A 13,904-nucleotide genomic window follows, 5' to 3' on the forward strand; every position below is an offset into this window, starting at 1 on the left:
CCGGATTTTTACGAGAAAGGTCACGCTGAGGTAACTGCATACGGAAAACATGTCGGCGAATTGTTGTCTGGGAAGCCAACAATTAAAAAAAGTAAATTTCTTCTAAATTTGGACAAATTAAAGAATTTTCTTCAGAAAAAAATATAAGTACATAAGTTTTATAATAAAAACTAGCCATTTAGTTATAAAAATCATATGCATCAATTTTTTTTAATTTGAAGTTTCATATGACTTTAAAATTGTGAATCATTATCCAATCCGATATAAGATATGAAATGATTGACAGAAGGGGGAAGTAACTGACAAACTCGAAAACGCGAAAACGCGAAGCCGAAAACGCGAAATCAAGAAGTGAAACCACTTCGCGTTTTTGCGTTTTTCGACTTCGCGTTTTCGATATATGATATGAAATGATTGACAGAAGGGGCAGTAACTAACAAACTCGAAAACGCGAAAACGTGAAGTCGAAAACGCGAAATGAAGAAGTGAAACCACGTCGTGTTTTCGCATTTTCGACTTCGCGTTTTCGACATCGCGTTTTCGCGTTTTTCGCGTTTTCATCCTATAGAATATGAAAGTCGAAAAGGCGAAAAAGCGAAATGGCCTTAACCGGCTACCGTACTATATACCCTTATTTTATTATATATGTATGGACTAAGTCACTTAATCAATCTTGGAGTACTATTATCTACCGAGCTGTTGTAGAACTATGATCATAATTTATTAGTATCTGGTCACGTACAGTTATACTCATATAAATTTATGGCTGATTTTCAAGAAGAATGAATATGTATCCATTACCTGACAAATAAGTACATTAACGGCAAAACAATACATCATATAAAATAAAATAAAGATAATGAAAACTAGTCATCTGCTTAAAGGACTCCCAAGAGGCCCCTAAGCGCCTGATCGCTCGCCTGGCAAAAAAATGCCATTTTGATGTTTTTCGTACAGTTTTCATTGACGATCTTTATTACAGTTTACATTATGGACCTATCTATTTACTATCTAAGTTTTCGAGATAATTGGCAAATTATTTTATTTAAATCATCATTTAAAGGCCAACATATTGTATAAGGAATCAGAAAACTTGGCCATGTTGACTTATTTGTAGATCTTATTTTGCTTTTTATGTAAAAATAGAGTAAAAATTATCACCAAGGGGAAATAACTCTTATAAGGAGACGGTTGTCAATTTCTGCAAGGCTGACTTATTTGTAGATCTTACAGTGCTTAATCGTTTATCTATTTACTGTTTCTCTCTATCTATTACAGTTTTTGACGACAAAAAAAAGGGTAAACAATCATCTTTCAAGGGCAATAATACCTCTAAATAATGAAAACACAACTTAATAAATGTCATGTATCCGAGGCGCTTTTTTGGATTTATGTTCATCAGACACGCTCAAAGCCGAATATTTGGAAGCCAAGGATGTATAAGAACCGAATTAACAGTTGAAGAGCTATATGACCAATATGGACATTAAAACAATAAGCAAATCCATCTAAGGTCAACTTTGCACGAGGGAGTTAAAACCTTAATTTCATTATAATCTATAAATTTATAAGGGTCAATTGACAATTTCTGCAATGTTGACTTTTTCATAGATCTTATTGTGCTTGTAATGGCTTGTAAAATTCAACCTTAAGAAAACTGAAACCATGATTATTTCCCGTAAAAATGCATAACCTTATCACCCACCTTTAAAAATGAATAACGAAGAATTACACGTAGTCGAAAAGCACAAGCATTTAGAGTATTATTTTTCTAATAATGGTTCATGGAATGTACATGTTGATTATATTGTATAGAAATCTTACAAAAGATATAATATTTTAAGGAAAATAAAACACACGTTAAATGAATGACCTTGGAAAAAATATATATATATCGTTTATAAGACCTATCATTGAATATGCTGATGTTATCTGGGATTCAGGAAATCAAACTTTAATGAATAAACTCGAAAACATCCAGTTGGACGCCGCTGGTATAGTTACAGGGGGGACTAAACTCACAAGTACTTCGATGTTATATAAAGAAACCCAATCGGAGAAACTTTCAGATCGAAGAAGTAACCACAAATTAATACTGCTTCATAAAATTGTCAATAATAAAACCCCAAAATATTTGCAAAAGTTATTGCCTGGATATGTCAGTGGTCGACACGACCACAGTACCAGACAAAGTAATAATCAATTAGAGGTGAAATCCCGTACAAAACTTTATTCAGATTATTATCTTCCGTCATCCATCAAATTATGGAATCATTTACCATTAAGTGTAAGAAATTGTGAATCTCTCTCTGTATTTAAGAAACATATTTGTAATCAGAACGATCGAGTTCCTTTATACTTTTATGCTGGATGTCGAAAAGGCCAAATTCTTCATGCGCGACTAAGAAAGAAAAGTAGTTCTTTAAACTGTCACTTGTTTCCAAGAAACTAAGTTTCTTCTCCTCAATGTTGCTGTGGTGACTTGAAAACTAATTCACATTTTTTATTATTTTTCCCATTATATTCGGACATAAGACAAGAAATGATAATATCATTTGGAAGCCTACAATTAACAGTACCAATGGACACCGAATTACTATTAAACGGCTCAAATATGATTTCAAATGAAGAAAACATTAGTTTATTTCTCATGGTACAAAGATTCATTATTAAATCTAAAAGGTTTACAAACTAATTATTCACACAATATGATAACTGTAAGCATTTCATCTTATTAGTTGCATATTTCTTTTCTTTTTCAGTTCATTATGTAACTCAACTGACATTATCAATATTTTTATTATGTAACAGAGCATGTATTTTTGATTTATTCATGTATATTGTATCTAATTTAACAAGGAGACAGATTAACATAAGCACTTGTTGCTTGTTTCTAAATCCTCTTTGTGAATGTGAATATAAATTGTAATTGTATAATTCATAATAAAATATTGTTTACACTAACTCCTGTAGGGTTGAATTGCAACTTCCGAAGCAAGGTTGTCGGCTCTCCGGATTGCCGAGTTCATGAGCTTTGGTCCTTGCTTGGATGTTAGGTCAATTGGTGAATTCGTTCATTTGATTTTTTTCTTAGATCTTATTGTTCTTGGCATTTTACTGTTTAAAATTTCACTTTATCTATAGTTTTCAAGGTAATAACAAAAAACAAAAAACATTTTATGGGAATTAACTTCAAAACAGATTATCCTGCCGCTCTTTTTATCATTTCAATTTCGCTTTATCTGTTTTAGTTTGTTAGATATAAGCCGGCCAAAAACTGCGAAATTTCTGAATATTGACATTTCAGGGGCAATAACTTCAAAATGTGAAAATTTGATAGGAGATAGACCTTTACCTGCTGATCATTTTAAATCATGTCAGTTTCCCTCTAATATAAGCTACACACTACGTCTTACACCTTATGTTCTATTATTAGCAAAAGCGGCCATGCTTATTGCTGGATTAAACCGCGGATATAAGTTTTAAACAAGATACCCAAGGAAACATTCAGGTATAGTTTGGTAAAATTTGGCCAGGTAGTTTCAGAGAAGAATATTTCTTAAAAGTTAACAACGGACAGACAAACGACGACGAAACACACCCTGTGATGGCAAAACCTCACAAGCCATTTTAGGCCAGGAAGGGTGAGCTAAAAATGTAATATTATCAATCCCAAAGTTAGGGTCCAATCTGGTCATATATTAGCAAGTATGAAAAACCTTAGAACAGCTATTGTTACTTTAGTAAACAAAATATTTCTTTTAAAGAAATGTACCATTTTTCTCATATTGTCAATGTTCATATCTCCTCGGTCTCGTATTTACTTCACAGTCCATAATCTATGATAGTATTTACCTCTGCAGTCTGAAAGAAGACAAATAGTAGAAAAATAAAATACGAGGAGAAACACGATATCGTAAACGAGACAAGACTACTAAAATAAAATTCAATCTAAAAGCATGCTACTAAGAAATAAATTGTTAAATGTGAAGTGGCTCCCACACATTTTATAAGACTAAGCCCATACAATTTTGTACTGCTGTCTCGGTTATAACCATGAATACTTTCTTTTCTCGATGTAGAAATAATCAAATCAAATACACGTATTAAATGAATTGACTTTGTTTGATGGGCTATAGAACCTATAGCTAACACAAATTTTTTTATCACAATAGTAGTTTGGGGAAATAATACAGATCCACATAAAAGTAGTCTCAAATGAAGCTACGGACCTTGATCGTCAGACGAAATTCTGAAATTACACCAAGATAGAATTGCAGTAGCATGAACGAGGGATAATGAAGTTTAACATATTTTTCAGGAAAGTGTTCATTAGCATGATTAGAAGAAATGAACATTGACAAATTATTATAAGATTGATAAGAAGATAAGAAGGTATACAATAGCTGACCGTGCAAGACCCTCATGGGTAGTCAAGGTCATTAAAAAAACCTCATCAAGATACAATAAACAAAAGCCTCGTAAGCAACGTTACAATATAGACAATAAGATAAGATAAGATATTTTATTTCCAATTATGGGCCCCAAAGGGCATAAACATTACAACATCAATAATTTTTTCATAATACAATACAAACAATGAGATAAAAAAAAAAAGTTAAACGAGAACTATTTAAGTTCTTAAAGAATACGTAGATAAAGAATCTATAGTATGTTGTTTTTTTTAATACTAATGCATTTTATTGCAAGTGTGGTTGATATAGATAACAAACAAGCAGCCCAAAAAGAAAAAAAGAAAAATAGATATCCACATATGTATAGTACACAAAAAGTTGGATCAATTAAATATATAATAATTAGCCAAAAAGAAAGTAGAAATTAAACATGTCCATGACTCATCCTGTGTCAGCAGCAAATAGGAAAGCATTATGGTTTCCTAAAGGCAGCTGACACCAGGGGGCGATACCTTATGGGCCATAGGCATGTAAAATGTGTGTAAATGTCTCTTTCCTACCTGTATCAAAAGCAAACAAGGAAGCATCATAGGTAACTTGAATGCAGTTGATACCAGGGGACGATGCCTCAAGGATATAAGAGAACATTTGAATAAATAATATATCTTAACAATTATTTTTTTTTTAATCGGCTAGTATGTTTGTGATATTCAGATGAATATAATTTTCTATGTCCAATCAAATGTATATACACACATAGATTTCCTTTAACTAATCTTCACTAAGGAAGATGTTTGTATATAAAATTACATATTATTTTAAGTAACTCAACATTTTCTACACTAAATAACCAGATAATTTTGCTTTGACTGTTCATATGATTAAAATAAGAATTATATTGTGCAATACTAGCTAACATACAATTTCTATCATCCTCAAATTTGTTACAATCAAATAGAAAATGAGCCTCATCTTCGACAGTATTGGAAGAACATTTATTACATATTCTGTTAATTCGGGGAATACCCTGATATCTACCTAATTCTATTTGTAATCTATGAGAAGATACACGTAATTTAGTAAAACTTCTTCTAAGTTCAAAATTCTTGATCAATGTTAGATATTTTTCAAAACCAAAATTTGTTTTATATAAAAGGTAGGTTTTCAGTTTACTGTCTGAAAATTTATCTATTTGTTTTTTCCAACAGCTAATAAACAATATTGATAGCTTGGTTTGTATATATTTCTTAAATTTGTATAAGGAATCACAAAATGGAGCATTTATGGCATTTGTATAGTCAATACCAAGTATTTTAAAAACAACATTTATTGAACCATACCATGATGTTATATTCATGTGATGTAGTGTCTTTGATTGTGTATATGCCTCTTTTAATAGAGGAAAATTATTACCTAAATTCTCTAATCTATACCAGTACAATAACATTCCTTTTATAATATTAAAATATATTGGAAATCTTCCAAGTTCAGATAACACTGCAGCATTTGTTGTTTTCTTGTGTACCCCAAGTATAAATTTACAAAATTTTATATGAAGTTTCTCACAGGGTAAACCTGAATATAATTTTTCAAAAGATATATCTTCCTTCTTACATTTAGAGGAAAGAGAATTAAACATCCCCCATATTTCGCTACCATATAATAAAATAGGTTTTACAGTGTGGTCAAAAACATGAATACTTGTTTTTACATCAGGATTAAGTGATAAAAGATCTTTCCTTAATTTGAAATGAGCTTTCAGGGATTTTTTGTATAGTTCATTTTGAGCATAACTGAATGAACCAGATGAGCTTAAATATAAACCTAGGTATTTGTATTTTGAAACACATTCCAGATTTATATTCTGAAATGTGAATATCTGTTTTACATGTCTGCCTGCCTTGTTGAAAATCAGCACCTTTGTCTTATTAGTATTCACATTGAGACACCAATATATATAAAAGAAAAAAATATGCAAAGACACACGTTGATATTGTCAATATAGATAATATCAGAAGTCCATAATATAAATGAAAGAAACGCTATGCAAAGACATACGTTGATATGTCGATACCGACATCTTAATCAGACAACCCAGGGGAAACTAAATTGTCTGTATAGATAACTGTAGCAGATAGACATTTGGAACATTTGTCGACATTCGATGTTCGATTTTTTGTTTCAAATATGAACCAGTTCCCATCCAATGGATTTACATTTTACATGGTTGGTCTAGTTTGTACTGGATACAGTAATTTTTTAAACAATACAGTAATTCGGAAAGGTGACCACTCGATTGTCTTGTTTAAATACAATGGAAAACATGGATTACAATTCAGCCATGTTCTCGCCCTTTATCAAACTTTATATTCGGTCATAATTCAATCAGCTTGATGTGTCTTGTTTTAATTTTACCATTACCCAAGCTATCAACAGGGAACTTATAAGTTGAACAATACGTTCTGTGTTAAACTACTAAGATCTACTAAGTGTTGAACAATACATTCTGTGTTAAACTAGTGTAGAACAATACGTTCTGTGTTAAACTACTAAGTGTTGAACAATACGTTCTGTGTTAAACTAGTGTTGAACAATAAGTTCCGTGTTAAACTAGTGTTGAACTTATATGCTGGGAATGCATGGGTTCACATTTTCTGTTCCACTAGATTTTTCCTCGAACCGCTCTTAACTTTTGCTAAGGGATTTGTTATAAATCGAACAATTTTATGTCACGATTTCTTATTATCCATTCACATAGAAGTGTAATCATTTTAGCAAAAAGTTTAGATTTTGGCAATTAAACCATACAAAGGCAAGATAGTACAGAGGTTCATATTGCCATACAAAAACAGTGAAAAGGGTATCAGTTTGATGACATCAAAATAGACGCAATTAAGATTTCATTCCAAATATAAAGCTACAAAACATCTTCTGAAAGTGTTACTGCATCTGGAAAATTTGAGACAATGCCACTCTTCCAAACCTAATCACTCACTTTAAAACAACAGAAAAGAGAAAGTATTTATTTATTACTACAGTACTATGTAAATCAGATGTAGGGGTCTCATATCTTCGGGGCTAACCCCCCCCCCTCATATCTGAGCAGCCTACATATTATACTTAAATGATGGAAAGCTTCAACATGTTCAAAATACCAGGCAATCTTGTTTAACAATTGTTGATATCTTTAATATATTCTGACAAATTTCCATACTTTTCATTGCATAGTTTAATTTTAAAATATATGGCGAGCCGTTTTACTATTTATTCTAACTTCAAGATATCTCATATAATATATAAGATAAGTGTGACTCATAGAATATATAAGATATCTTATATAATCTATTTTGGAAATATATTTTATAAGATATCTTCTAAAGTTTATAAGATATCTTCTAAAGTTTATAAGATATCTTATAAATATTTTTTATATAAGTTATCTTATATACTTTATAAGATATCTTATATAGTTTATGAGATATCTTATATAGTTTATAAGATCTCTCATATCGTTTATAAGATACCTCATATAATTTATAAGATATCTTATAAAGACATTTTATAAGATATCTTATATAGTTTATAAGATATCTTATATAGTTTATAAGATATCTTATATAGTTTATAAGATATATCATATAGTTTATAAGATACCTCATATAATTTATAAGATATCTTTTAAAGACATTTTATAAGATATCTTATATAATTTATAAGATATCTCATATAGTTTATAAGATACCTCATATAATTTATAAGATATCGTATAAATTATATGAGATATCTTAAAAATTATATAAGATATCTTAAGTTTTCACAGAGATATGTCTCGCCTTTTTGTAATTTTGATAATGCAAATGTTGAAATTAAAATAGCAATACTTTAACATGTAAGTTATGCAAATATTCAAAGTCGATGAACCATGACTGAAAGTACATGGCTAAACAATCTCCATGGAATGAGATGTGCCAATGCTAATACAACTGCATACCAAATACCATTGACTTATTATAAGTCGTTCCCTTTAAACAAACCTAAACACAAACATTAACTTGTAAACTATGTAAAAGTTTCAAAGTCAATGAACCATGATCAGGGGTGGGCTATATAATCTCTATGGAAACAATACTTGCAAATGCAAATAAATTTGCATACCAAATATCATTGACTTAACATTAGCAGTTCATCTTAAACTGATCTAATCACAAACTAATACATGAAAACTAAGCAAAAGTTTCAAAGTAAATAGACCATGACTGAGGGGGGCGGGGCCAAATATTCTCCATGGAAATGAGATGTGCTAATGCTTATACAACTGAACACCAATTAACATTGGCCTACCACTAATGGTTCCCCTTGAACTGGCCTAATCACAAACTAATACATGTCAACTGAGCAAAATTTTCAAAGTCTATAGACCATGACTAAGGGGGCGGAGCCAAATAATCTCCATGGAAATAAGATATGCCAATGCTTATACAACCGCATACCAAATTTCATTGACCTACCACTAGTGGTTCCCCATAAATTGACCTAATCACAAACTAATACATGTAAACTATGAAAAGTTTCAAAGTCAATAAACCTTGACTGAGGAGGCGGGGCCAAATAATCTCCATGGTAATGGGATGTGCCAATGCTAATACAACTGCATACCAAATATCATTGACCTACCACTAGTGGTTCTCCATGAACTAGACCTAATCACAAACTAATACATTGTTGACGCCGCCGCCGACGCCGACGCCGGAAACAGCATACCTATGTCTCGCTTTTTGACTCCGTCAAGGCGAGACAAAAACTATATAAGATATCTTATAAGCTATAGCAGATATCTTATAAAGTTTATTAGATATCTCGAAGTTAAATAAATAGTAAAACGGCTTGCCACAAGAATAAGCACAATTGCAATGGGACGTTAATTTTCATTATTTTTTTTATATTTTTGGACTTTTTTTTGTTTACTTCAAAAACATGAAAAAATACTATTAACTTAAATTACATATAAAAGACAAACTAGTATGACCACTTTTGTTTTCGATCGATTTAGCAGATTCACAACTAATTTTGCTACATGCTCTGATGCTACATGTTCGGAACAAGTCGTTTTATTTATATCTATACATGTAATACAGAAATATGTAACAATGTACACATTTCAAAAATAAAGATAATTCCTATATATATATATATATATATATATATAGAAGTCTATAAAAAGGACCAACCAGCAAATTTACTATGTACCGGATCGTCTAGAATAGACGATACTGTGCAGATAAGGAAAAAAATTATATAAGTCTAGAGATTTGCACAACGATACTAATATAAGATGGTATTATACGAAGATGTTGTTAATAAATCGTGTTGACAAATATTTCGGCTTAACAAATAGCCTTCTTCGGTGTCAATTATTTTAACAATACTGATAATATGTATAAAAATAGCTCAATAATACAGGTAAGTTTTGGTCTATTGATTTAATCCAAAATCCTGAACATCATAATATAAAACAAAACTCAATACTCAAATATACGTGACTGTGTATATTTACAACCCAAAATGAGTGAAAAATAAAACTTAGTATTTTTTATTTATGCCGTTTGGATGATGTACATTTAGTTCCTTTATCCAAAAGCTTTCCCGAACCTGTCGCTGGGCATCACTCCAGTGAATGTTCTGTTCAATCACTAGGATCTTCATGCGGTTAAAGTCATCAAGTGTGTGACCAGACTGTCTGAAATGCTGAGAAACTGGGAGAAGTGGCTTCTTAGAGATATCACTCCTATGGCCATTGAGGCGTTTGTGGAGCAGCCTTTCCACAAACGCCTCAATGGCCATAGGAGTGATATCTCTAAGAAGCCACTTCTCCCAGTTTCTCAGCATTTCAGACAGTCTGGTCACACACTTGATGACTTTAACCGCATGAAGATCCTAGTGATTGAACAGAACATTCACTGGAGTGATGCCCAGCGACAGGTTCGGGAAAGCTTTTGGATAAAGGAACTAAATGTACATCATCCAAACGGCATAAATAAAAAATACTAAGTTTTATTTTTCACTCATTTTGGGTTGTAAATATACACAGTCACGTATATTTGAGTATTGAGTTTTGTTTTATATTATGATGTTCAGGATTTTGGATTAAATCAATAGACCAAAACTTACCTGTATTATTGAGCTATTTTTATACATATTATCAGTATTGTTAAAATAATTGACACCGAAGAAGGCTATTTGTTAAGCCGAAATATTTGTCAACACGATTTATTAACAACATCTTCGTATAATACCATCTTATATTAGTATCGTTGTGCAAATCTCTAGACTTATATATATATATATATATATATATATATATATCTGATGATAATTTAAAAATTTGGCAGTTTTAATTGACTTTCATGCATCATGTTCATACAGTAATAGACACGTTAGCATGATATTTGTCTTACCAGTAACGAAGCCTTCCTGTACGATACAGACTATAACGTTCTCAATCTACAACATGCATATACATAAATTGTTGTATATGTATTGATTGCCAAATGTAATACATCACTTGTTTCTGTGTACATAACGGATTTAGAAAATTGTTGTGCTTTTTCTCAAAATGATAAAAGAATGAGTAGGAATCGTGTTGATCTATCGAGAAACATAAATATCTGTAGGTTGTATTTAAAAGTTGAAGTTATCAACCAAAAACAACCGTGGCAATTTATAGTTTCGACCTAGTTACAAGACAAACATACGAATATCGGTCATTGAGGCGTCAGCATGTCACACCAATATTAATGACCTAGAAAATGGTCATGTATACATGTAATTACATCCAGGTGAAGGGAGAGACTAGAAACATTAACCTTGAAACAGGAAATTTACACTTTTCTCATATTTGTTATCATGTACATGTAGTTTTCCCTCTTTATATGTCTTTCGGTTTTATTAGAGGTTTGTATGTTCGTATTATTTAAGTCACAAAGGATGCAGAAATTATCAGTATACAAGCAATCAAAAGAAATGTGATAAATTACTGTTGTTTTTTTATGTTGTTGCTTGTAGTGTATCTTTTTCCAATGTGATGACTGAAGACAGAAGCCTGTTGTAAAGAATAAGTGGTTGTCGTTTGTTGATGTGGTTCTTAAGTGTTTCTCGCTTCTCGTATTTTTTTCCAGACCGTTGGTTTTCCTGTTTGAATTGTTTTACATTCGTTATTTCGGGGGCTTTAATAGCTTGCTGTTCGATGTGAGCCAACGCTCCGTGCTAAAGGCCTTACTTCGATCAAGGAATTGTATATTTAAGTATACAATGTCTTACTCCGACCTATAATTGTTTACTTTTTACACACTGTGACTTGGATGGGGAGTTGTCTCATTGGCAATCATACCACATCTTCTTATTCCTATGTCCTTTCAATTTGATCTATATTCAAAACTAGATACAATATGATTGAATTATTTAAAGGGTCATTGGCTGTCAAATTCATGTTCACCAATTTGACTCATATTATCACATTTGATTAAAAACATACTATAACGTAAAATTATAAAAAGTCTAAAATATACGACTTACAAGGCATGGGCTCGATAAAATGTATCATCGATTCGTTTCATGTGTATTAAAGTCTAGACGCCATCTAATTAACTATCGAGGTGACCTCTGAAGACTGCCATATAATCGATATAAACATATAGATATACATAGATAACGAACTCGTGCAATTGGATTTTTTTAGGTCTGTTTATAATTTCATATCATAGGTTAAAAACATATATATTAATCATCGTTTTTACATGTATATGAATGAGTTTTTGTGGATCGAATCTGAGTCAATCAAATGATTTACCTTTGGTTCACTTGCAATGTTGACCGGCATTCTTTTCCTTTCAATAACTGAACACGCATAATTCATGCGTAATCTAACTCTAGCTAAGGGGTTAAATTGAAGGTCATACGCTGAAATGACTCGCAAGTGACCATGATTGATTTATGTTTAAAGTCTGGCAGGTTAGGGTCACGGTTTACAATACAAGTATCACATAAAAAATAATCCATGACACTGAGGTCAAGGTCAGATATACCATGCCAGACAGAAATTGTTTACTTTACAACCAATCTATAAACCAAATATAATTGTTTATCTATTGCTTACGGAGCTACAATTTGATTGTTATGGGGGTGGGGTGGGGTGGGGGTCTAGGATGAAATTTAAAAAAAACGCAGGACAGGAGTTTGATTAAAAAAAAGGCAGTATGAGCCAGGGAAGTCTATACTAACAGTTAGTATAGACTGTGCCTGTATGAGCCAAAAAAACAGGCAGGATGACAATTTATGTTTTAAAAAAAAAGGCAAGACCGAATAGAGTGAAAAATAAAAATGACAGATTTTACAACAACAAAAATGCAGGACAAATTTTTTCATCCAATGAGGTCAGGGACAGATGCTACCTGTCAGGTAAACATATACACCCCAAATATATTTGACATATTGCTTAATTATATTATTTGAAAAACCGACTAAAACACGAAAACTACACATTGACCAATGAACCCTGAAAACACGGTCACGATCAGATGAAACTAATATATATCAAGGAATTGTATATATAGATATACAACATATACATTTGTACATGATAACCTACTGCTCATAAAAACGCATCGTCGCCGCCGGATTGCAATCCCTTTTATGAATGCTAACATGGCTAATGTGACAAGTTTGAGTCGGAATGTTCGTATACGAAATAACGTCTTCTATAACTCCTTGTCCTTATCAAATCATGGATCCACACCCCTTCATATGTCTAGGTATATTGCAACACTCGGTTATATAATATAATGTTAACTTGAACGTAAAAGAATAAGAAAATGTCAATTTCGATAGTCTTACCTGAAGTGTAATATTTTCCCGCCTTTCTATCCCAATGTAAAATGTACTTGATTATCCAGAAACCTCATAAATGTGTGTGTGTATTTATCTTACACAACTGATACACTTAGACACTCAGACGTCGTAAGGTCATAACACTAATGAGATCGTTTACATTTTTGTACAGGCCGTTATGGACAGGCATATTTGTGTAAATTCCTCTTTCTCTGTTAATTGTACCTCTGATTGTACACATTGCGGACATTGCGCTGTGATACATTTTCAGACATGGAATGTTGTCTACATCAGTTTAACATTGCACCCCCTCCCATTTCCCCCTCAAAAAAAAAGGAAACGGATAGGATTAAAAGCCAGAATTAAGATAAAAGTTTTTTTTTCATACAGTTACGTTGACATGTTCATTTTCTGTAAATTTACTATTTGAATACTATTCATGAAATATTGCATTATAATCAAAAGACTAAGGGTTTCTATTCCCCATAGATATATTGCCTTTAATAGCCGGAATTGGCGCAACTTAAATTTTCGATTTGGCAAATGATTGAATCCCCCTGGTTTTTAATGCTTTATACTTCGAATTTGATCTGAGACGAAACGCAC

General features: G+C 31.8%; 1 protein-coding gene across 2 annotated transcripts in view; it reads right to left on the minus strand.

Moving 5' to 3' along the window:
- LOC127704709 (uncharacterized) overlaps positions 1-13,364 on the minus strand; it is a 32,154-nt gene extending 18,790 nt beyond the window's left edge. For both annotated transcript variants that reach the window (XM_052208845.1, XM_052208846.1), the window contains exons 1-2: positions 13,305-13,364; positions 3,776-3,864 (exon numbers count right to left, since the gene is read on the minus strand). The gene's annotated coding sequence lies outside the window, so the exon portion shown is untranslated. The remainder of the gene's footprint in view (positions 1-3,775; positions 3,865-13,304) is intronic.
- Between the last annotated feature and the right edge of the window lie 540 nt (positions 13,365-13,904).

The sequence above is a fragment of the Mytilus californianus genome, unplaced genomic scaffold (genome assembly GCF_021869535.1).
Source record: "Mytilus californianus isolate M0D057914Y unplaced genomic scaffold, xbMytCali1.0.p SCAF_6, whole genome shotgun sequence".
NCBI classification, from domain to species: Eukaryota; Metazoa; Mollusca; class Bivalvia; order Mytilida; family Mytilidae; genus Mytilus; species Mytilus californianus.